The 25,508-nt window shown below is 44.7% G+C and overlaps 1 protein-coding gene across 1 annotated transcript in view; it reads left to right on the top strand.

The window, feature by feature from the left end:
* The first annotated feature begins 9,037 nt into the window (after positions 1-9,037).
* Positions 9,038-25,508, top strand: part of lrrc4ba (leucine rich repeat containing 4Ba) — a 35,955-nt gene continuing 19,484 nt past the window's right edge. The window contains exon 1 of the mRNA XM_034593409.1: positions 9,038-9,207. The gene's annotated coding sequence lies outside the window, so the exon portion shown is untranslated. The remainder of the gene's footprint in view (positions 9,208-25,508) is intronic.

Raw genomic sequence — 25,508 nt, forward strand, 5'->3', positions numbered from 1 at the left:
CATGTATGATTGTGAGGAGGTTCTGCTGTTGGTGCACATGCACATGATGTCGTGCCTTTGATAGAGGGCCAGAGACTCCAGAGTCCTGCCTCCCCCTGCGTGAATGCTGCGTGGACCCTTAAGGTGAGAGAGACTGATTTAGACACGGTAAGAGATAGTACAGTGTCTTTTTCTGCCAAATAGTGTCACAGTGTTAATTTTAACTTCTACAATATGTCGCGGAACCACAGAGTCCCCTTGTGCCAAGTAGTCCTACCAGATGGCATCAGTTGGCCATGTTTCCTTTGGCATAACATACTGTCAGTAACCGCATGCGCACATGGCACAGACTCCACATATATGCCCACAGTCTGCTTTTCCGAAAACGCGCTCCCTCGCATTGCACACGCCACGCATGCAAGTCAAACCCTGCACGCCAACAAACGCCATCCCGTCGTGGTGTGGTGACTCGGGTGCTGAAACTGCCGACTGCGCGGGGGAGAGAGAGAGAGGAGCCCATGAACTTTGCACAGCTTCACACGTACGTTCATGACACATTCACGTATCAGTTTGTGCCGGGTCTTTTTTTTCTCCCTTATTCCCCCCCACACTTGGACACTGTGTATACACACTCTCACCAACAGGAAGTGATGTCAGTCCCTGTCACCTGGGAGACAGAGACGGTTGCTAAGATACCGTGACAGTGGGTTCTTGTTTCCGAGCTTTTCCTCAGCCCTGCTTTCACATTGACTCACAGATAGACACTAGTCCCTCAGTGGCTGGTGTTCATCCCCCCCATCCCTTAATCACTGGCTGGCCCTCGGAGCCCGGCTTAGCTTCTCTCTCTCTCTCTCTCTCTCTCTCTCTCTCTCTCTCTCTCTCTCTCTCTCTCTCTCTCTCTCTCTCTCTTCCCCCCCATCTCAATCTATCTGCCTCCATCTCACTATCACGCCATTAGCGCCTGTCTGAGCTCATAAGTTTTTCAGTATTTCTTTTATTAACAGTGAAAATGTTCACAAGTTCACATGATGAGTAAAATGGAGGCTAACTGGCCTTGATTTATCACGGTTATTTGGCAAGCGTCCAGCATGTGAGTTTAAAAACTCAATACAGATCACACTTAAAAGAAAATCATTATTATGTTATTCCTTTTACTTTATCAGCTTGATGTTTTCTTTTGTATAGTGAGTATGTCCCTCAAAGAAAACTCTGGCTCCATGATTCCATTATATTTCTCCACCATGTCACATAGTGTCATCGTGTCATCATGTTAACTGTAGGACAGTTTTTCCGCTTTTTTTATCCTCAGCAACGTAACATTACGCTTTAGTGTAATGATGCTCTGACCTGTGGTTCCATTAAAGAACCGCCACCGACATGTAACACCATTCTTCCAAAATACACTCCCTCATTGTGCTCCACAGATGATTCAAATCTTGTTCATGCACATTTAACCACAGTCATTTAGTTACAGTGGCTTCAGAATACATTCCCTTTGTTGTGTTGTAGACTTAAAGGCCCCATATTTTACACCTTTCTGGGACTTAATTTGAGGTATTGATATATCAGTGGTTTAAAACTGCTGCAATGTGTATTTCCATGTCCTCTTCTGCCTCTCTGGAACCTCAGACAGAACGGGCTGTTTTCACCTGCCTCTTGAGCCCCTCCTCTGATTGGCTGACTGCACTTTGAGTGACATGCGACCAGGCCTATCACCGGTCTCATTCTGGCGCATTGACTCTCACTGGTAAACACAGCTGAAAGTCACGTTATGTTTGGATACCAGCCACATATTTACAGTTGGTTAAAACAGGATGGTAATGAACAGTAAGTTACACCGTCCTCATATTTGTTCAAGTTTTAGCAGGACAGTCGGCTTGAGTTACAGTATGGAGTTTCAATACGGAGTAACGTCTACGTGGGTTTGGAGGCTGGACTGGTACCGGCTGGGTGGGGCTGAGAGACGAGTGCGATCCCATATGACTCATACGGGGGCGGAAGTACGAAAAGGGACATTTCGATAAAATATTTCTTAGAATGGACTGATTGAAAAAGTCTGCGGAGTGTTTTCATACTTTGAGGGTCCCTACTGACCCCCTTCAAGTAATTATGTATAGTAAAAGCCCAGATAATGTATTTTACACAATATGGGCCCTTTAAATAAAGTTTCCATCAATGAGCATCAGTCTAGCCTTAATTACACTTAATTCAATTAATTTTACAAATCTATTAAACGTCAAGCCACTGTATTTTCATCAACAAAAAATATTTTATAATTTTTTCAAGCTAAACTCCCCGACATCTTTTGATTACACTTTTTAAATTACATTTGGAGTTTTACTTGGTCTGACTAATCTAAACATCTAAAGATGTTAAACTGTGACTAGAAATAGGTATTCCTCCCTTGATGAATACATTTAATAATCAAGAAAATAATCAACTCATCAATCTTTGCAGCCCTACAGTGACCTCTTGTGCCTTGTGTGGAAGCACTTGTGAGTTTTCCCTTTAATTTGTCAGCATCCGTCCTTAAAATCCCAACCAAGTACTCAGTGCACCAGATGATTGATACTATGTTCCATATTGCCTCTTGTGCACAGTGCAATGTTATTGTGCAAATGAAGATAACATTATGTTAAATGAAATGGAGATAAATAACACAGAACTGTTCTACCATTAAAACATCTTGGTTATAAAGTGTGATTTCAGTTCAACTTTAATATCTCCTCCGCTTGCAGTTTCTCCAGCTGTGAACTGCAAGTGTTCAGATTCTCTTCCAACAGCAGCTGACATCCAAACAGCGCTGCTTGTAGAAATATGGATGTGCCATTGATTTATTTTTGCAGCAGACACATTAAAGTGGATTCATCGGTCAGTGAAACAGATGAAAAAACAACAAAAAAGGGTGAAGAAATAGTCATTTAGAAAATGTAACACTCAATAACAATAAAAAGTAGAAATGGTAAGTAATAACAAATGAGTAAAAATACAATTACAACAGGTAAAACCATACATTAGGTTTTATAACCTGCATTAAGCTCACAGTCCTTTAACATGTGAACCAAACCCTGCTATAGTTAAAGTCCTTCACCGTCCCACTCACTCCAACGGGACAATCAAACATTTTCTGGGGGACTCTGTGGTGGCAACAGGAATCGTGTTGAAAGACTCATCCTCTGCTGTTTTCAACTTTTCCAACAATGTAAAAGCTGCGTCTGTCCACTGAGATAAAGACTGTGCAGATTCATATGGGAGGAAGCCGTTTACCAAAGACTACAGTTCTTTCTGAGGGGACATCTCACTGGGTGCAACACTGGACCACTCTTAGGGCCAAGAACGACGAAGAAGGATCTCCAAAGTGATGCTTTAGTTTAGTTTTGGATCTGGCACCATCACCTTTAGCCGGAGATCTGTATAGAAGAGCTATCTGATCTGCTTCAATGTGTCTCGGCCATTCGCATGAACAAAGCCGCAGACCTGACACCTGCTCGGCACCTGTTGATGAGTCGCATCAGGTCTAACTGGCAGACCTGTGAGGGTGAACTGGGAACGCCTGGAACTGAGGGGGTTTCCTACTTGTTGAGAAATGTTTCTGCCCTTCTTGGAAGAGGCTTGAGAAACTGAAACTGAGTGGACCGTGTTACAGAGGCTGCCATCTACACAAGCTTTGTGGTTTTGAAGATCTCGCCCCCCCCCGGGATGTCGTGTAGAGGGCTACTGTGGGAATATGGAGAGGTGGGGCTGTTAGAAGGAGTCATAAAAGCCATCTGGGCTTTGTACACCCGGAGAGAGCGCCATGGCATGTTCTCTGTGGGTGGTGGGCTTTATCAAGTAATATGAGACTTGTACTGTAAGAATTTTTTTTTTTCAAGTTAGAGTCATGAGAATGTTTAGATTTCAGTCAAATCTTCTTGTGCTGCAGGTGCTGCTTTCCCTCTGATGGGAACCTGTTTGTGTGGCAGCAGAATTTCCTAATTCTAAGACGAATAACACACACACACACACCCACACCCACACACACACCCACAAACTATATCAAACCTCAGTTTTCTACTGAGGCAACTTTGGGGCAAAACAACTTTTTTCGATTTTTCTGAAGAACATCAGACATTGCTCAGCTCTCTATGGACACTCACGTGTGCCACAAATGTTTAGACTCGCTAAAGGAAACTGCACTTCATTGAAATCGAACTCTTCAGCCCACAGTCTCAGGCTACCAGAGATTTTCATTAATTAGAGATCATTTTTCAGAAGGTCACTTTAAAATTCATTCTCATCGTAATGCATCAAATAGTTAATATTCATTTTTACAGATCACGAGAGACATGATTTAACACAGTAAACTAAATCACCCAGGTCTCAACATCTCATTGGTGAACTGTGTAATATGACAAAATAGGTGATAAAATAAACTTAAATGCAGTCTGGTGTTCGAATGGAGATTATTTTCTCTGCGTTTGACTGTTAGGTTGAATTTTTTTATTTTCTTTTATCTAACTTCTAAATTCCCCACACTGACCTATTTTACCTCCACATCCCGATGGCTTCATCTCTGCGGACCAAAATGCAATGCAACAGCACTCGCTCTGCTGCTGTAACTGTCCGTTTCCACAGCTAGTGTTCGCTCCACGTACACCTGCACCCTGCAGCTGAATGCAACATGTCCTGGCAGTTACTTGTGAAGGACGATCTAAGAAATCAAGCTCTGTTCAACATGTATCAAATATTTCCACCTACACACGGTAGTATGTAGAATGTGGATGTTGCTGCCCTCTTTCCAGGAAGGCAAACCAGATCTATCTCACGAAGAAACGCACCGTGGAAATCATGGAGCTACTTTAAGGTGAAATAAATTATGGATGACGGTGTAATAGCATTGATAATCGCTTATAATAAAAATAAATTGACAAACATTTATTTGATGTATTTTTTGGGTATACAAATTGCCAGAGCCAATTTAAGATAATGTGTGTTATTGGGGTATTACAAAAATAGGACAAAGTGGTGGAAATCTCTCAACTGTAAACCGCAAGATATTAAAAGCCTCAATAAATAATGTGAGTAGGGGGATTTCCTTTAACATGCCTCATATGGATTTATAACATAACTTAAATATGTAATTAAAAGCATTGAATGCACTTAAACCTTAGTCATTACATCCCTGAACACATCTTTACATATGACCGTAGCCTGGTCTGCTCTTTACTGCAAAGTGGTTTGGGTCAGAGCAACATTGGCCTGAATTAAAAAAAGCCCCTGCTATGTGATGATCGTGTGGCATTTTGGTTGTTGTCTGTCCCTGTCGTCACCACGAGGAAAAGGCAGAGGACCAGTTTAAAGGCCAGTTAGGGGAGGCTGTGGGCGAGAGATGAAGATTATACAGCCTGGTGGCAGGAGTGCTGCTCAGCATAATGGGGTTTATAGGCCTGGGGGCAGAGTTTGTTTTACGCCCTGCCGGAGGAGGTGATGACAGGAGCGAGCGATGGAGGAGCAGGAGAGACAGCCTGATTATTAAACCTTGCCACATGGAGAGTGGATGTGTTGTGAAGGTCCTGGTGGTGGATGAGTTCAGCCGGCACATGAGGAGGAGGTGGAGGAAGGTGGCGGGCGGAGGAGCACATAACACCAAAAATTGGATTTGTCTTCTGGTGGTTGAGGTCCCCTTGGCCTGGGTGTGGGAAGATCAATGTCACTATCGGCCCTAATGGATGCGGTTGCCAGATAGGGCTGTTTCTGATAAGGGATGAGTATTGGCTTTAGTGGTGGAGACACAAGCTTGGTTAACTCTGTGTTTAAAAGAGCTTCTCCTTTCTCTGTGGGAGAAAACTTTGTGTTTCGGGGTGTACACAGGCATAAGCGTTCAAGCATTCAACCCTTGCTCGCTAGTCACGACAGCCCAAATGTTCAGTTTGGTATCACACAGGTTGGGATCCCTGCAGCCGGTGGCGTGCTGTTTCACCATCAGATACGGATCAGGGCTCAGTTAGGGCCTCGGAGGCTGTGGAGAGTTCGGTCTTGAGATAGCGTGTGAGGTGGGAGGAGGGAGGACAAGATGCAGAAAGGGCAGGAGGAGAAAGACAGGCGGTGTGTTCTCAACCCCAGCGGCGTATCTGCCCCACTTCCTCTCGCCACGCCATTCCAGCACAGCGATGGCAGAGGTTTCACCCCAGGGCAGCAACTGCCGCTGAGGGCCCGGGACCTGAACATAACTCAGGGCAAAGACAGCGGCCGCGTGTCTCTCCAACCAAAATGCCAGCACAGCACAACACACAGCAACACAAGGCTGAGGCACGGGAGGCGTGAGCAGCCTCATCCATGGAGCAGCGGCAGAAATACTAGGTGGCAAGCTTTCCGTCTTCATATGAGGCGCATTAATCCTCACAGTGGCTCCCATCTTTATTCATTTATCGGCCTGTGGTGTCCACTCAATCAGTGAGTTAAAGGCTGGCCTGATGGAGCGAGCCCTGCACACCCACCGGAGAGAGGAGGAGGAGGAGAAGGAGGGGAGGTTGTACTCCACAGCCTGAGCAGACACTGCAGTACAGAGATACAAACAGAGTGGGTTGGGGAGGAAGAGGAGGAAATGTGAGGGGGCTCGTTTAAATAATGAGGCAAGGGGAGTGTGTGTGTGTGTGTGTGTGTGGGGGGGGGGGGTGACAACTGGAGGTGAAAAGAGAACAGCCTTGCATCAAGAGTGAGCGAGATTGAGAGGTTCAAAGTAAAAAGGGGGGGGAGCAGTCAATATGAAGAGCGAGTGGTGGGGAGAGATCCAGGACGACACCTCCACAGACTACTGAGGTATGTATGTGTGAGGGAGAGGGAGGGAGACGAGGAGGAGAGGGATGTGGTGGTGGTGGTGGAGAGTGTGTGAGAGTTAGAGAGAGGGAGGGATATCCACTGCACTGTTGTGTGACTTGAAATTTAATAGAGAGAGAGAGGGAGGGAGGCAGGAAGGCAGCAGGGGAGGGGGGAGAGAGAGAGAGAGAGAGAGAGAGAGAGAGAGAGAGAGAGAGAGAGGAAGGAGCGACGCAATGCAAAAGCAGCGAGCGGGAGCCGTTGTTGTTGGAATTACAGAGGACTGGGACGGGCTGTGGGCGCTGCTAGACCCTCACTGCAGAGCGTGGAGCTGTGGGGAGGCGGGGGGTGGGGGTCAAGTGAGCGAGAACATATTGTGCATAAAGTGGAAAAGGGCAACCAAGGCCATGTGGCGTGTCTGTGTGTGTCTGTGTGTGTGCAATGTTTAATAAGAGAAACAGGTTGGCCACCCTGTTGCTGCAACCTGACTAAATATGTTAGGGTCAGTCATTACCTTGTTCCCCATCTACATCATGCTTCTCTGAGTGTGTGTGTGTGTGTGTGTGTGTGCGTGCGCGTGCGTGTGCGTGTGTGTGTGTGTGTAATAGAGCAGTGCTGGAAGCAGGACACGTGCATGTGTGAGGAGTGTGTGTGTGAGAACACGTGCCCGTGATGGAGAGCTGGCGTTGAGGTGCAAGGATGTGAGAAAGAGTGATCCTCCGAGTCTCGATATAGAACGTTATCAATCCAGCACTAATCACCCGTCTGAACACCCCCCCCCCACCACCACCACCGCTCCCCCCAACGTTCACCCATCGCTCTCCACCTCCCTCCTTCTTTCCCTCTGCTATCTGATGGACGCACTCAACCACCCACCCACCCGCCACTCTCGCATCGTCGTGATGATGTCCCGCTGAGGTGATTGACAACTCAACCCTGACCAGATCTGTGACCTTAACCTGACCTTAACCCCCCCATACACACAACACACGCACACACACACACACACACACACACACACACACACACACACACACAATCTTAGCTTTCCTCTCTAACTTTACATGAATGACATAATTTCACGTTTTCTTTGAATAGGAAATCTAGTTTCTGTAAAAAGAACTCAGACACACCAGCATATACATGCTGTATCGATATATATATATATATATATATATATATATATATATATATATATATATATATATATATATTTATTTGATGGGAGCTGCAATGGCAGGCAGGACACAAATCCAATGAGACGGTGCTGTACAGGTGTATGTGTGTGCTTGAGCGTTGCCAAGGGAACCGGCCAAGCAGCAAATGTCCCTTGTAACAAGCTGTAAACACCACCATCATCGTATTATAGAGACATGAGCGCATGGACACATGTCAGGAATCAAATACTACATAAAACAAAATGAGACAAAATGTGCAGTTTAACACTGGAGAGGAGAACTGTGGGGTTCATACAGCTAATTGTAATTCTAATCATTATGAGCATTATTATCGCCATTACAGTTGATGCTTGTGTCGTATGTCATCTAATTTTGGCTTGTTCATATTTAAACCTGCGCCATGGGCTGTGTGCAGGTCTGGTGCAACGTGCATGGTCTGCAGAGAGCAATATAGACACTATGATGTTTGTTTGTTTATTTGCATGTAAAACAAAAGAGGACGATGCAGTAAATAAACATATTAAGTTTCATTTTCACTGTACCAGCAGCAGCAGCAGCAGCAGCAGCAGCGGCGGTGCAGTCCGACATCCCCGCACCGTCCTGCAGCAGTGGTTCCATCCACCTGAAGATCTCTGAGACAATTCTCATTACCAGCGGTGGCAGCAGCACCTGGAGAGGGTGAATCAATCTGAGAGAGAGAGAGAGAGAGAGAGAGAGAGAGAGAGAGAGAGAGAGAGAGAGAGAAACAGTAAGAGAGAGGGGAGAGAGAGGAGGGAAACAGTGAGGGAGACGGAGAGAGAGGAGAGAGATAAATAGAGGAGGGAAACAGTGAGGGAGAGAGAGAGAGAAAGAGAGAGAGGAGGCAAACAGTGAGGGAGAGAGAGAGAGAAAGAGAGAGAGGAGGCAAACAGTGAGGGAGAGAGCGAAAGAGAGAGAGAAAGAGAGAAAGAGGAGGGAAACAGTGAGAGAGGGAGAGAGAGAGAAGGGAGAGAGAGAGGAGAGAGAGAGAGAGAGAGAGAGGAGAGATAGAAACAGTGAGGGAGACAGAGAGAGAGAAAGAGAGGAGGGAACAGTGAGGGAGACGGAGAGAGAGAGAGAGAGAGAGGAGAGATAGAAACAGTGAGGGAGAGAGGGAGAGAGAGAGAGAGGAGAAGATCGGCTCTGCAGTGGAATACTCGCTGGTTTGAGGGAAGGCGAAGCTCTCGGAGTTATCGGAGCTCAGATGCGTTTCAGGAGCGGATCGTGAAATAAAAAGGTAAGAGAGACGATGACATCCACACAGACGTGGTGCACATGCATGTGCGCGCATTCTCCTGTTGGTCACGCGTGTGTGTGCGTGCGTGCATGTGTGCGTAACCGGGCAGTTTGTGCATTTGCAACAAAACTACTAATTAGAAATCCTTGTCCACGATGTGATGTGTGCGTGCGTGTGTGTAGGCCCCCCCACCGCGGCTCAGGATTGACATGTTTGACGCGTGAGATAATTATTTCGGGGGGTGGACAACAATTAAATAGATCAATACATTTCCAATTTCTGATTGCTTCATCAATACCCACGATTTCAAACTTTTTCTACACCCTCACCATTGTATACTTGAGTCTCTTTCTATTGCATTTCCAAATGTGCTCGTGAATGCAAGTTGATAATACTAATCTAACCTTGGCGGTGGCAGGAGCCTCCACCGGAGCACACGCTGTTGACAGGGTTTAATGTGTGATCCGGTTTGCGCGCAGCTCTCACTCACACACACTCACCCAAACCTGCCTAATCGCACCAGTTTACAGTGTTAATTTGTGCGTCGGGGGCCGTGGCCCCTGCTCGATGACCCCAGATTTGGAGGAAAAATGCGCAGCCACCTTGCGGCTTATGCGCGGTGGGTTAAGCTCTGAGTCAGAGCCCGGGATCCCTCAGGCTGGAGAACAAGGAGCAGATAGATTAGGACTGATGAATGAAGATCTACTGCCTCTATCTGCAACACAATGATACGGTTATGAGAGGATTTAAATGCTAATGTGCGGTGTTTCAGGGAAATCCGAGCAGGCTGGGAACTGGCGGGAGGAGGTGTGTGTGTGTGTGTGCGTGCGTGTGTGTGTGTGTCTGATGTGGACGAGCCGGATGATCTCCTGAGTTTTATGATAGACAGAATAAGTTATTAATGGTGGGAGGTGAAGTGGGGCACTGGGGCAGGATTTGACAAGAGAGGGGTGTGGGCTCCAACATGGAGGGACATGGGGATGATGTCCCCCCCCATCCTCCTCACTCTGCAAGTTTTTCCATCTGAAGGAAATTGTGGTGCTGAGCTTTAAAGCATCTCTGCTGGACACATTACTGGACAATGGATGTGGTGTCATTTTTGATGTTCTTTCATCCCCCACGGGACGATTATTCTCTTCTGTTTTGCTGCTTGTATTTTACGACCTGTGTATTTTATTCATGCACCCGTATTAGATTTTATGCTTGTTCCAGTACCTGTAAACTCCTACACCGTCGTAGCCCAGCCGTCAAATGAGAGACCACGACACATGCCATTTACGAGCCCCTGCTTCACGACATATTCTCTCCATTAGATCCAAAATAGACCCAGTGATGTAAAACTTTAAGAGGACGGTATACTTTTATGTAGCCTGTGAAAGTATGTATTTTATCCACTCATATTGTGGTGGCTCTGAGTTCATATAGTGAGGAAGTGGGGCTTCATCCTCAGCTGATCATGACCTGTGTGCAACAGCACCAGTCACCACAAGGCCTCGGCTTCATGACAGGCTTGTCACATGGTATCACATTTAAAAGGCAAGGCTGGGCTCAGGGAAGTGCTTCAAATGTCAAGACGCACGAGCGAGGCCTAAATATCAGTGGAATTTGTTCATCCCAAACTTGGGACGCTGAACTTTTTCAACTCGTCGACACCAACGCGTTGCCAGATGAATTCAAAACTTTGCTCAGGTTACATAAAGCCAGTCATTTATGAGCACCCAGCCACTCGTCAGGGAAACAAGGAAGCATTTATTTAAATTCTGTCATGTGGTTTTAACGTTGGAGGGATTTAAACTCCTGCAAGCCTCATTCGGGAAATTGGTGGCAGGGAAATTCGAGAGCACGCTGTCCTGAATAAGTAAAGGTCCGGAAGTGGAGGGAATCTATTGCACGATTTAGATCCATCCAGCTTTTCAAATCCTGAAGGTGCAGAGTCACGCCACCTCTTGACCTAATATGCATGTTATTAAAATTGAACAATGTCATGATTCACAAGGAAAGGTTAACATGGATTAGTTAATGGGATGCAGGTGGAATGTTTTATTCAGTTTTATTCCTCCTTAAAGGATTCTGCACCTGTAACAGGCTCCACATTCAGACACCTCCACCGGAGGCTTCATTCTCCTCATCGTGGTGGACAAGTGAGAAAAGTGTAACCATCAAACATACTTTTAATAACTGATACAGCAGGTCCACTTTTACTCCTCTGCAGCGGTTGGAGGAAAACACTTTTTTTACTTTTCCACCAGCCTGATGACTTCCTGTGGTCATCTTGCTAATTTTAACATAGGTGCAAATCCGATCGCAGAGTCCTTCCCGTGTCACAAAGTAAACAGCGGCTGAGTGATTTCAGTCATCTGAGGAATCAGGCCAGGCCCTGCTTTAATTTTCCGAGGCTCCCAACTTACACATGGCCGATGAGCTTGATGAAAACAAGCAAGCAGGTTAACAGGGACATGGTAAATTACACCTGCACACCTGGCCTAGAGGGAAGGTGTGACTTTGAGATAATGCTCGGCCCTCCGCTCCTCCACCGCCGTTGGATTTGTGGAGCCAATGCGATTTATTTCCGGAGGAGATGTGGAGAAGTCGCAGCAAATCCTCCGAAACCAAACACGCGAGGTGGGAAAGGTCATGGGAGGAGTCCAGCATATAAATGATTACCCCCCAAAACACAGCCCAATGTCAATGATTTGTGTGTCTCTCAAAAGACGCCCGGGATGCTTTCAATCTGGTTTGTCTAGTTTGCCTTTCCTCGTCCCCGTACTGTACTCAAAAGGACAAAGGACTGCATTAATTCCGAGGGACGTCTCTGCTGCTACATTAAAATGCAAAGAGTGAAACTGTTGCCCTAAATTTGGAGTCTGTGTGCGCGTGCGTTTGGGCATGCACGTGTTTTAATGCACATTTCTGTGTGTGTGGCAGAGGGCCAGAGAGAGACAGATTATAGATGACACTAAAACTGCTCTAATCAGGGCAAGCTGGTCGCTGATCTCTTCATAGGGCGAGGGTGTCATTGATTGATGGCTGCACGACTTGCTGATGTACACAGGTTGAAGGGTGAGGAGAGACTCGCTGATCAGCAGGAGAGGCTGAGAATTGAAGGAACAACCTCCGGCTGTCCCTTAATAATGCAGCACGACGAGGCCCCCCCCCCCCCCCCCCCCCCCCCCCCGATCGGAGACACTGGGATCATATCACACATGTCGCTGCCGGCCGCCACGTGCTCAAGCCATGCCTGAACCCGCAGACAGAGATCTGAGATTCTGTTTTTTCGCATGATATGGCACAATTTGAATCTCGGTAACCGGGGGGACGGGAGTGCATCAGCACTGACCCATCCGCTGCAGAAATGCTAAGCTGCCTATGATGGCAGGGGGGGGGGATATAATTAGCCAAGATTGGTTGATTGAGTTTCCCCATCCAGACCTGGGTGTTGGCCCTTCGGGGATCATGATGTCTGCCCGGGTATTAATTATTGAATAATAGTTGGAAGAACGGCAATGGTTAATGACACAAAATGAATGCAATAATCCATTGAATTGACATAATTAGAAACGGTGAGATTTCCCCAGAGGAAAATATCCTCATCATGACCTGAAGTGGAGAGGGAAGCCTGGAAAGTGGACCGGAGCGATTCATCTGCCTTCCCTCCTCGTGCCCTGTGCGTCAGTGCTCTGCCAAATATCCGATCATCTGTTTAGGGAAGATGGTCAAAAAGTGGCCGTTCGCTCGCGTGTCATCGCAGTAACTCCACAGGCTGAGACAGTCCGGACGCAGTTGGGTGCATGCCGTTTGAAATGGGCTGGCCGGGGAGAGAGAGAGCGGTCAACCCTGCGTGTCTGATATTGAATTTGGCAAAGAGAAGAGATATTATCTTCTCCTGGTTAGATTAAGTATTAGTAAATGTGATTGGGTAATGAAGGCGGTCAGGCCTCGGTGACCACCGCGCTTTGCGGCTACTGCCAGCTTGGCTGCGTCTCGGCACAGAGTCTTGAGGGAGTTTGTTTCGGGTCAGTGACAGCATAAGAGCTCAATACAGCATTGCAGAGTCAGGCTGGGGCCTTTCCTCTGTCTGCCTCACTGACTGGCTGCGCTGGCTGGAGGCACAACGGTAGTGGCATACTGATGCTGCTCATGATGACAGTATAAATATTGATGATGTAGATGGCAAGAAACGGATAGTGCATGAGAGCAGTAAACATAAAATTATAACTCTGATGACCAAAGTGTGATGCTTAACAGGTTTTTTCCCCTCCTTGTTGTTGTTATTTTCCGTGCTGTGATTCAATCCTGACACAGACAGGTTTGGTTTCCACGGCGCTCTGAGAGATCACGACGAGGCTCCCGGAGAGAAGCGTGGGCGCTCTGTCGCACCAGAACCAGACGTCCTTTTTGGATCTGGTTGGATGTTGTCGTATTTTCAGGGGCGGCAATTTGGTGATGTCACAATGGGATGGTGGCGATGAGACATGCCAGCAGAGGTCCCGGGAGGCTGCTGAGGGCCACGGAGGAGGTAGTTAGGGAGGCTACGCCCCATCGACGTGATAAATCACAGATTGGGCCGTGCGGTTGGGACGATTACTCTCGGTGCCATCACGTGAACCCGTACATGCCTTCACTATTTGTTTTCCCAAGTCCCTGGACTCTCCGCGATATATGTAGAGTGTTGACTCAGTTGTACGAGTTTATTTATATATTTTGCCCTTCTTGCACTTTTCTGTCGTCATATTGGATTGGGTGGTGCAGTGGCGAGGCATTCAGGCTCAAATTTCACTGTGTGGACTTTTGAAACTTTGGTCGATAATTGGTGAGGTAAGGTGCTCGATGTGCCATATAAAGCCCAAGTGAGTCCTAATTTGGACATTTTATTAAAAGTTGGAAGCCATAACAGCCTATCAGGAGAATTGAGAGCCAATTTTCCTCTCAGCTGTGTGCCTCTGGTGACCCCTGTCTAATGATATAGCAAACTAACCTGCAGATAACTATAGTCATCAGTCACTGACCTCTTCAGAAGCATGGTCGTCTGGAAGTTTACAGAGAGACTTTTCCATCACATTGCAGGGTTTACTGAAGTGACGCCCCGCTTTGGGAGCTGCAGATCAGGGCCGCGGACACCCCGAGCCCCCGCCAACGTGACGGAGACACGCAAGACGGTGAGTGGTTACTATGGCAGGTTACTATGGCAACCTCAGGTCTCTGTGAGAGCTTCCATTTCGCACAGCGTGGGAGAGAGAGGGAGGGAGAGAGAGAGAGAGGGGTGGAGAGAAGAACCCGCAGAGAGGGGAAGGGTGGAGAAATCAGCAGAGGAGGTGAGGTGTGGAAATAAACATGCCGTAGGTGAGGGAAAGGGAAGGGGGAGCAGAGAGGAGCAGATGCGGAGGTTGTAAGAGAAGAAAAAGTGATGGAGAGGTGTGAGTGATGGGGTGAGACTGAGGTGTGAGAGGAGCTGATCGGAGGGCAAGGAGGACGATCACATGGCCCGCTAGACCAGATCTGCACCGCATCCACGCATATGCTGGAATATTTCAACGGTGCTCTGTAATCATTCTGCTGCTGCACAGTGTGTTTCCACTCTTTATCTCTCCTTCTCTCCCCCTTCCTTCTCGTTCCTCTCCCTCACCTCACTGATTTGGTTGGCAAGGCGCTCGGCTGCGAGAGACATTGTGTCAGTCTTGGTGACTGGTCTCCATGGAGACGTCCATCAGTCAGTCCGTGTCAGAGTTTCGTGGGCAAAGCCTTATCGTGTTTGTCAGTGTGAGTGTTTATCTGTCTGTGTATTAGTCGGTGTGTCACTCATACAGAAGGCTGGGGCGAGGCCTGGATCGATGAGAGCCAACACAGTGTTGCTTATCATGCATGCACGCACACGCTGTTTGTTTGTTTGTTTGTTTGTTTGTTTGTTTGTAAAAAGGCAGTCATCTATACAGGAAACTGTAAGGTCTGGTGGACGGTCAAGGTGCAGGAGATGCACTGACAGATGGACCCATAATTAAAGCGTATCCACCTCTGCTCCACATGTTGCACCACACTGTCTGAATGTTTATTTCCCTTTTTTTTCTCCCCTCTGAAATTCTAATTAGGCACCGAGCCCCCCGCTACACTCTAAAATCTGTTGCCGTACACCGCAGACGTCGGCTAATGTTACACAACCTGCTTTTTTCATGTAATTTGATGTTGTTAACTTGTGTGGTACAGCAACAAGACACTGTGGTTGTATCTTATTTCTGATTCATTATAGTGAATAATGCAATGTGTTTTAGCATTAGCCCTCTTTTTTGACACTTACATACAGATGCGTGCAAATGCTGCCATGTCGCCATATTTGTGTATAATATATTGTTAACCTTGACTTATATTTATAGAAAACTGCACTACTTTCTTTTGGACCCATTTCTTATTATTCATATTTTAAGTTAGGATTGTTAATCTTTCTTCTATTCTGATTTTCTTTCTAAGATATGTGGCATGAGGGGAGGCAACAACTCCATTTGTAGAATCTTGTACTGATGACCTTGACCTTGAGTAGTAAGGGAACTTGTAATACTTGAAACGAATTTGCTTATTTTGATTAGAGGCTCCTGTGTTTGCATGTTTAACACGCTCGGGTGGAGCAGCTGGGTGGAGTGTGTGCATGATGGGACAATTCAAGGGGGTTCATTTGAACTTAACCAAATCCACCTCTTAACAGGAGCACCGCATGAAGAGGAGAAGTTAGGACCGTTCAAAAAGGCCTGTGACTGAGGCTACTTTTGTTGCCTTTTACATTAGTTACTTAAAAATATAATGTGTAACAATTCTTCATTAAAATGTATATTATATATTTTGTTGGCTTGTGTAATTACAGTCATCCAAAAAGTTTCAAGCTATGTTCATACCCAGAGAATTCCCCAGTTTCATTCAAGGTAATGGGATGGTTTTTTTTGGTCGTCTATTAATTGCATCATATCAGCTTCCTCCCTTTGTCCGTATCTGCTATAACTTCAAATGATCTATGATGAAGGAAACACACGCTGCTGCTAGCCAGTTAGCCACTCAGCTGTTTTCCCTTCCACTGTTTGTATTGATCACTTGTAATGAATCGCAGAAACAAATTGCTGCGTCACATGAATAAAACCTAAATACATGACCTCATCTGGGAACATGATTTGCATCAGGTAGATTGTCATCTGCAGTGGTGGTGAGGACAACTGCCATGATCCCACACTGCTTCACAACGTCATTAAACTAGGTTTTTTGTTATTTTTTGGAAGTTGCATATTGTTTGTTTAATATCGTCACAAAAAAGGATACGTTTTAATAATCATCCTCAATTAGAATAACTTATTAATGACCAAACAGTAACATTCTTCAGTGCAGCCTGATAAAGACACATCACAATGACATCGACATAGACAGTGATGACACTGGACAATACCTGGACAGGACCACATCACATAGAGTAGAGTAAAGTGCAATGTGTTTAAAGTACATGTCCATCATGGTTGTTGCAAGGAGTTCAGAGTCCTTCACGGTTGTGGGGAAAAAACGTTTTGAAACGCGATCATTTGGTGGATAAAGATCTGTTGCGCCTCTTCGGTCGTAACGGTGAAAACAGATGGTGAGCAGAATGGGAGGGATCAGAGAACTTTTGTGCCCTTGTGATGGTGCGTTTGTGGTGCAGAGATTCAATTGATGGGAGGGGGGGGTGCCAGTGATCTTTGATGATTTGTCGACCATGCATTGTATTTTTTGACGTGATTGACTGTTGAGGCTGCCGCACCAGACTGTTATGGAGGAGGTGAGTGCTTTCATTGATGCTCGTGTAGAACTGGAGGAGGAGGTTCTGTTTGATTTTGAACATTTCGCTCCTCTTTTAGCCAAACGTTGAATCATTGCAGAAGTTTGAGAAATGACTACATCACTTGTCCCTGTCTGGTGCCCGGCCCAACTGAGCCCTCTTCCCAACCCACATACCCCAACCAATGAAGCAGCTGCACTCCCAACTGAAGAGGGAAGTGGGCAGCTTTGAGCTGAATCATGTGTCAGCTGCTAACTTTAACTTTATTATAATAAAAATTACTAATGGTCAAATCCTTATCAAAAAGAAGAATTCACACACGGTAATTTCTCACACAATTATATTCGTCCTTTGGCGCCACCATCCCCCCCCCTCTTTTCTTTTACATTTTACAGCTGCTTATTTTCTACTTGAGAATATTTATGCTCACTTTCTTCTTTTCTTTGTTATTCTGTAGAAGATGTAAAGTTAGCAGAGGTTAATTTACAATTCAGTTGTATTTATTATAGCTTCCATTAATAATTCAATGTTTGCCCTAAAAGATGCCTTAAGCACATTTCTTATAGAGTTTGTCAGTTCTGCATTAAATGGTGCACGCATGTCTGCACACAGTTTTCAGAGCTGGTGGGGCCCCACTGTAACATTTGTTTGTGGGCCTCCAAATCCCTGGCAGCGCCCCTGCCTGGTACCTCTGCAACTCCACTTTGAGAATCAGGGAGCTGTGTCTTGGTATGTGGTTGGTCAGCACACCTGTCTCTGACCATTAGATTCATATTTAATAACAAGAGTGCACCCTGTGGGGAACTGCACCACCTAAATGGTGCAAAATATAAATCCCCTCAGAGTGCGTTACACACAAATTACTGGAAAAAATGCAGAGGATGACACTTGCTGTACGTGCTGCTCCAGAGAAGCTAAAAAAGGAAACTGCATTGTAAAAATAATTGAAGTTAAATTAAGCATTGCACAGACAATGTGTTTAATCCAATATTTTTTATTTTCAAAACATATAGTGTTTGTACTTGCTAAAAATGTCAAACCACATAATTTGCTAAATAAAATCAATCTCCGCAAATTTCTATAATGTACCATGGGGAATCCATTACAGATAGAGGTCTGGTACAATTTAGGAGGATCTTTGGAAATGGAAATGGAAAATAATATTCACAATTATGTTTGTATCAGTGTATAATCACCTAAAACTAATCATTGTTTTCATCACCTTTGAATGATCAGCAGCCGGTCCTCTTGCATGGAGTCTGCCATGTTGCACCTCCATGTTTCTACAGAAGCTCAGAATAGACAAACCTAACACTGGCTTTAAACATTGTCCTTTGCGTTCTTACTTTATCAAAAGGCCACCACAGTTTCTACACCCTTGGACGGGGAGGCTGAGGTGAAGGGTTGCTCACTTAGTTGCAAAATTCACCTTCACCACTAGATGCCACTAAATCCCACACAATGAATCTTTAATACGTATTGTCGCCTTATCAGCTGTGTATTCAGGCTGCATCCTTCGTAGGATGCGGTCTACCCATCCCATAAAGACCGCCTCCCTTTTACCATGTGTAACGTTAGCTGTTCAGTTCAGTTGACATTGGATGTCTCACTGCTTGTCGGCGCCATTCCCTCTTTGAAAAATGTTTTGTCATTGAGGTGCAATGAATCCCAGGATTCATAGGTTGGGCCGGGAATGATCCACCAGTTGAAGTCATCGTTTCTCTGGGATGTATGGACACATTTGTCAGCCGCGTTTGAAGGAGCCTTAGAAATGGGACAGTCTAGTCATGTTGCTGTTGTGCAATCTGTCTTCAAATGCAGCCTCCGAAGGATGTGGCCCCTGAAATGAGACACAGCTATTGTTTTACGATGATGCATTAAGTGTAAACTCTTTTAAAGCATGTATCACCAGCTTGATGATGCGTTCACATGCGGGTTAAATGAGATGTGAGATGCAAAAGTTTACTGCAGAATAACGCTGGATTCCAATCCAAAAGAAGCAATATAAATATATTTATACTTATAAAAGAAGAATGTGAATTTGACAGCCAACAGCTGTAATGTTTCAATCATAAGTGATTGTAGAACAATCATGTTAATGCATCAATAATCCAAGTAGCGTCAGTGAAAGGAAACAAACACTCCTCTCCAGTTTGATCTAAGTAAGAGCAGCTTTTTTGGTTCAGTAAATGCTCCCAGTTATTGTTGCTCAAAAGACAAAAATCAATGGATTCAGTGGAGGAAATAAAGACAATTATATACACATATATTACACCACCTAAGCATACCATATTCAAATTCTTTTTAACTTTATTATTATTATTATTATCTTTGATGAGCTTTGTCTTGGACCCCAACATGAATCTGCAATTCTCTTAGTCTGTTCTATTGATCACAAATTGAACTGAATATGATTTTAAAGTAACACAACTCTGCTCATGCACATGGTACACAGGTATAAAAGATTCTTGCACGTTCACACATCCATTAACTTTATCTTAACACAAAATACTCCCTGAATGCAGCATCGACTGACCCCATCACAGAAATATCACCAAGCACACAGAGACGGTCACATGGAGTCAGAGTTGACACACCACAGTTTGACCTCCTGAAAGAAATCACGCACACATTCACATGCTTCCTCCTGAGCACAGAGGGAAAAACTGCAAAAAGCGAGGGCAGCGTGAAACACAGAAATGCTGAACCTAGTCGTCCTCGCCAAAAACAGCTGGGAGCAACAAACGCTCGGCTCAGAAACACCAGCAAACTGTTTCACAGCAACCCCCCAAAAATTGTGCAGTTTACATTGCTCTGTAAATGTCTGAGAGACATTTTGATTAGCTGCTGGCTCTGGCTTCCCCCCTCAGCGCACAGGAATTGAGTGTATCAACACACTTAACAACCTTAAATACGGATTAATTGTTCACGAAATCGGCGCCCCGACCAGGCGGCGCCACAGAACGGACAGTAATAACTGGATTTCATTTGAAGTTGAGAGCTGGTGTAGTGAATGTGAAAATGTTAACATTAAAAAGACTTTTATCCCAGCATGTAATGACAAGTGGTACGAAGCCCCCAGTTAGGGATTTGAACATGCGGGGTAGGTAATGTAATGTCTGTTAATGGGAGTGCTTTAGCAGGGTGATGAACACAGTGACTTTTAATCTGCAGCTCTTGGCCCCCTCGGAAAGGGGAGGAGGTCCCCGCTCCTGTAGGAGCAATTCTGAATAGATCAGGGCTCCTCGCCGCATCCAGCATCCTAATGAGAGCAACGGCGCGTCTTTGGACATGTTGAGTGGGAGGGCGAGGTAGGAGACGGATACAGTGCAGAGGGGGCTGCAGTATATCCCATTTGACAAGGATGAGTGGTGATTAAAACGTGGAACGCCGAATGCTCCGGTTTATGAAACCTCATCAGGCTGTTGTGCTGTTTTCCAAAAATAAGCGTTTATTGTAATATCGCTCCAATAAAGCAGCTAAACAAAATGTGAGCGTGACGGCGTCGGAGGCTGCACGTCCTGCCATGAGATCACACGAAGAATCTCAATAAGTAAACAAGGAGGAGTTCAGTGTAATTAATAGTTTATTGTACAATCATAAGCTCAATTGACCTTCTGTACATTCAGCTTCACAGGGCATGAGGAGACATCAAAAGTGCATTCACTACATTATAAATATGTCACATTCATTACAACAGGGCCATGATATAATAAAGAGGATAAAATAAATGAATGTTTGTCCTGTAAGGATTTAAACTGAGACTGCAGTCTCCATCTTATGATGATTTAATTTGAAGGAAATATTGATGAGTTTGTAATTTTCTTGTCATCCATTCAAATGCAGTGTAATACAGGTTTAGAGGAATTCCTAAATATATCTGACTTTCGGAGAATCCTCATTTGACACATTTTCATTAAATATTGATTGTCAATACTAGAATATCTCACAGTAGAGTGTGGACCTCAAACCGTTCCCTTATGAAACCACATTTAAATTCACTAGATCAAGATTTTTGCTTGGATCTGGATCAAATCTGCACACACTCATAAATATCAGTCCCCAAAATGTGCCTGATTTTTTTTCATCAAGATTTATGAATTACATTTGAGAACTACCGAATTATTACTTGAAAAACTCTTTATCTCCCTCTGATCTGGATCCGCACCAAAATTGAATGGGCCCTTCCATGAGTCATGCCCCATCCCTCTGCAAAATTTCCTGTAAAATCTGTTGAGTAGTTTTTGTGTTATTCTGCAACACTCAAACAAAAAAACATGACCCCCTTGGTGGAGTTACTAAATATGTATTAAAGGTGACAGAATAAGAATGAAGTTCGTAGTACACCGAGTAACTCACTGTAGAGCACTCACCTCTTTCAAGGCTGCACAGTCACTTTAATAACAGAAAATATGTATCACATTTAAGCCGTTTTCAGTCATGACCTCCGGGTAAAATCCGGAGAATTGGCTACGGAGTTTACCCAGAGTTTTTCTTTCACACATGCACAAACACAGCGGGAGGTTTTCTGCACACACGCGTTCACAACAGCATCAAATCCTTTGCATTATTCAGGCGAGAGGTGGAACAGCCGGGTGCAGCAGACAGAGGCAGGAAGTGACGTATAAACTCTGCTGCAAAGATCACGTGATTTTCTTTATAGCAACCAGCAACATCTCCTGGATTTCTACGGACATTATAATAGGAGGCCAGGCGGATAAAGTCCGTAGAAGCTGCAGAGCGTCTCACTCAGACATTTGTGTTCACACATGCAAATGTGTCAAATCTGGAAATGTAATAACCTAACCTTTTTTTCCTCCTACCTGCAGCTCCTACAGCTCTAGAATTAAAAGTGAATACTTTCGGTGGTGCGTTCTTCTTCTGCTGCTCGGGTGCAGGAAGGTGATTCAGGATGAACAGGGCGTAAAATGTGCAGTAGAGTGAGATAGGAAAGGAAGAAATTGGATGATGTTCCTGTTAGAAAAAAATCCAAACACTATCTGATTCCTTCTGCTGTTTTTACCATCAGCAAACATGTAGACCAACTGTTAAGTTTCTGTGTTAGTCTCCTCATTTTCATCAGGGATAGTGTCGGGATGCAGGATGGAGAATTAGTCACAGTTATTGCTTAATCACGTCACTTTCATCTCGTCTTCGTCATGGGAGAAAAGGTCACTGATGAACGTATTTAATCTCAACTTTCATTAACAAACGTTTATGCCTGAGTCTTATTGTAAACAAGAAATAAATCCATGAATGTGGTGCAATTTCTTCCGTGTAACATTTGCAGATGCACATCTTCGTGATGCACCAGATCTTTACGAGCATTATTACCATGGTGATGATGATACAAATAATAACAGTTAACCACGCTTGAAACCACATTCACCACCTGCTCCCCTTCTCCCTGCTGCCCCGTTGCAACATACCAGTCACTTAATGATACCAACGATCAAACACAGACTGAGTCAATAGGTGGACAGACTCAAATATGTTTCTTCATGAACTTATACTTATGGGGAAATCACTGTGCAATATCAGGGAGAATAAAAATCTATACCAAGTACAATAGCGGTGTGTTTGGCATAACAGAGCGCCATCCTTAAATGCCTGTTGGGGGCTTATTGACTGGCATCATTGATTCACCTGTAAGAACATCTGACGTCTCTGAATATTTCAGCAACCTTGGGGGCTTCTTCCCCTGGGAGCCAGATATGAATCAGGTATAACTGAGGCAACACAAAGGACGTAAGTACACTATTAGTCACACTGCTTACAGTGTGTGTGCGTGTGCGTGTGTGTGGGCAAATGACGTCAGGGCTTCATTCACCAGCAAGGCCAGTGCTCGTCCAGCTTCCTTTCAGTGCCATGGGGTGGGAGGGTAAACACAGCGGAGGAGGCCGACAGAGGATTCATAGGGAAGGAAGTGGGCGAGTGTGAGGGGCTTCCTCTGCTGCATCCAGCACAATATGACCCAGTCCCTCCCACCCCACCGCACCCCTTGTGAATAAGAACTATTCACAAGCACCTTCTGTCAAAGTCCCATATTCCAAACCCCACCCCCACCCCCACCCGCTATCATTAAAAAGAGAAAGCCCTGTGCGTGACTCGGCTTTTTCTGCAGGACAAAACGGCTTTTTTTGTTTTCCATTAAATCAGGGCTTCTGTGTCCTGATGCAGAATTTCCCTTTTCATTTTTTTAAAAGCCCCCTGGTCTTTCATCCCAAAGTCAATTTTGTCTGGCAGTTAGTCAAATGCTTTAAATGTTTATAAGGGCCTGTGAAGACTGTAAGCTTTAAGTGTGATAGACTACCCTGGGACCAGGAAGGGGCTGAGCGTGAAGGAAAAATGAGGCTAGATGAGCAGACTGGGCTAAAAAGTAATGGTGGTTAGTAGCAGACTGTGGATGGTCTGGATGGGTTTATAATGGGCTGGTTATGGTGAAACTGTCTCCACAGCAGGATTATCATCTGACACGACTATGAGAGGCTGAAACAAACGAATGTTAAAAATTTTACATTTCTGAATAATTTTTTTTTAACTTAGGTGGCACGATTTATATTTAGTTTGGCCTCTGCATACTGTATGTTATTCTGCATGAGCTGCTTTTTCCCCCCCTGGCTGGGACAAACAAGATATTGCAGGCTGAGTGAGGAACGCCTGCTAAGTGAAAATTTAGTGTTTTTTTTATGTTAACCAGCAGACACTGAGGGTAATCATATTAGCGCTGATTTATCATATCCTAAATTTGTCTGCTTCTTATGAGCTGTGCAGCACCGAGATCACACTTGTGATAGAGCAGTGCCGCCTCGGCCCGGGAAGGCCTGGAGAAATTAACGTCTGGGAAAGTGAAAGACCTCTCTGCATCCTCCTGCTTGATTGTATTGTGGCCGGTCATATTCCCTTCTAATAAGAAGCAGTGAGATGAAACTGATTTGGTTTGGATCCTTGTGTTCAGATGGAGTTCACTGGAGGAGCGAGTCTTTTTGGAAACCTGAATTATGACTGAGCTGCTCTGCTGGTATTCGGAGAAACTGCCACGTCTCCCTGGTAGTCACTTGAATATTGCATGCAAATAATTACACTGGTTCACTGGTTTTAAAACAACCTGTCAACATTGAGCTTTGACTAGCAGTTGATTAGCTGCTAATTCACAACTTTTACGTGGCATTCCCAAAAGACCTGTCCTGGTGGTTTTGAAGACACCTGTAGTTACAGATCTCAGAATTCTGATTCTATGCTGCACATGACATTAGTGTGTAAACAGCAGGGCCCGGAGAGAGGAGCTGGTTACCTGGCTGAGATGTTGGAGGTGTGTTTATCTAACAGCTCTCACTGTGGCTGCTCCTGTCTCTTCCATCACCCCCTGCAAAACTTCAAACTGATCCGCTGTCAGAAAATGCAGGAAATTACAGTTATCTTGTTTCATAGATGCATTTTTGTTGAGCGATAGCGATGTGACAACTTCATTGACTTGTGTTTTTCCAGTTAAATGATTTTAATGTAAATCTGCAGGAATAGGACATGTTCGGTTTGCATTAGCACCAATTTAGTTTTTTGTAGGAATGCTGCCACACAGTTTGTAATACTGCTAAGATATAAATATTGAAATACTTTCAAAAGTGTGAACCTATGTATAATTATCATCTGACTCTGCAGAGACCCCCAGCTAAACAAACCTTAAAAGTGAGACTATGAAACTTTTTTCAGGAGAAATAACTCATTCTTCCTCTTGCAAATAAAAATGTAATTCATGAGCAATAAAACGCACCATTGCTCAATTCACTACACTCAAGGATTTTACAGCTATAGCTTATACTTTTGCTTTGGTATGACTAATAGCTTATGGCGGCTGATGTTAGCCAATTTTAGCTAAGTGTTGCTGTAGAACACATCACTAAGTCAGCTGATGACCGTTTTGACTGGTCTACAATAGTTTTGCATTTTGACTCAGTGCTGCAAGTAGTACCTTTTCAGATGCAGTAGCTGTGCATTTTCTGTCCCAAAACGTTGCTGTTTTGGTTATTTCTCTCTGCTCTCCGAGCATTTATTGGTTTTGGCCACCGTAGGCTGCTGTTGTCTGCAAAAAAGCTTTGAAAATGTATCTGTAGACTAACTGCTCAGCACCACACAGAAGATAGAAACTATCTCATGAACATAGCCGAGCATTTAGCATCAAAAGAGACAGGAAGGCCCTCAGGAGTTGGTGGAGATTAAAGAGTAAATATTGGACAGAAACGTGAATCCAAAAGACCTTATCTTATGTATATAAGATTTCTGCTCGCTAACATGTTTACCCTATCAGTTTAAAATGGGGGGGACAATATTGTGTTCAAGGCTAAATTACTAAGTGCTCAGGTGGCCAAAAAAATCTGTCATTGTAGTGTAACGTGTTGGTTAAATATGTGATAGTTGATCACTCTTGATATAAAGAAACAGCAGGATGGAGACGGATAACTTTTTTTAACGGCAATTTACTGATTCACCCCCGCTCAGACAACATATCCTCATTCTGAGTCAC

The sequence above is a fragment of the Hippoglossus hippoglossus genome, chromosome 8 (genome assembly GCF_009819705.1).
Source record: "Hippoglossus hippoglossus isolate fHipHip1 chromosome 8, fHipHip1.pri, whole genome shotgun sequence".
NCBI classification, from domain to species: Eukaryota; Metazoa; Chordata; class Actinopteri; order Pleuronectiformes; family Pleuronectidae; genus Hippoglossus; species Hippoglossus hippoglossus.